Here is a 955-nt window from a genome sequence, read left to right as displayed (position 1 = left end):
CGCTGCGTAGATTCATGCGCCAGGGCCTCCTGAAGATAACTCACTTTGGTTTATTGCTCTATCTCTAATAGCACCCGAGATATCACCAGATATATGTTGGATTTTCCCCTGACCCTGAGTGTCCGGCCCCATGAGACTGTGGTTTTCTCGGCCCCTGGTGGTCCGAGGTAGTTCCCGCTGCACATATTCATGCGCCAGGGCCTCCTACAGACAATGCACTTTGATTTAGTGCGCTATCTCTAATAGCACCCGGGATATCACCAGATATATATTGGATTTTCCCCTGACCCTGAGTGTCCGGCCCCATGAGACGGTGGTTTTCTCGGCCCCTGGTGGACCGAGGTCGTTCCCGCTGGCCAGATTCATGCGCCAGGGCCTCCTGCAGATAATTCACTTTGGTATATTGCGCTATCTGTAATAGCACCCGAGATATCACCAGATATATATTGGATTTTCCCCTGACCCTGAGTGTCCGGCCCCATGAGACGGTGGTTTTCTCGGCCCCTGGTGGTCCGAGGTCGTTCCCGGTGGCCAGATTCATGCGCCACGGCCTCCTACAGACAATGCACTTTGATTTATTGCGCTATCTGTAATAGCACCCGAGAAAGAACCATATATATACTGGATTTTTACATGACTTTGGGCGACGGACACCGAAAATCTGTAAGTTTCTCGGCCCCTGGATGGCCGAGGTCGTTCCTGCTTCACAGATTCATGCGCCAGGGCCTCCTGCAGACAATGCAGTTTGATTTATCGCTCTATCTGTAATAGAACCCGAGATATCACCAGATATATGCAGGATTTGTACATGACATTTGCTGACGGATACCGAAAATCTGTCATTTTCTCGGCCCCTGGTGGTCTGAGGTCGTTCCCGCTGCACAGATGCATGCGCCAGGGCCTTCTACAGACAATGCCCTTTGATTTATTGCGCTATCTGTAATAGCACCCGAGA

Source organism: Nomia melanderi, unplaced genomic scaffold, assembly GCF_051020985.1.
Source record: "Nomia melanderi isolate GNS246 unplaced genomic scaffold, iyNomMela1 scaffold0014, whole genome shotgun sequence".
NCBI lineage: Eukaryota > Metazoa > Arthropoda > Insecta > Hymenoptera > Halictidae > Nomia > Nomia melanderi.
Note: the sequence above shows the minus strand (reverse complement) of the source record.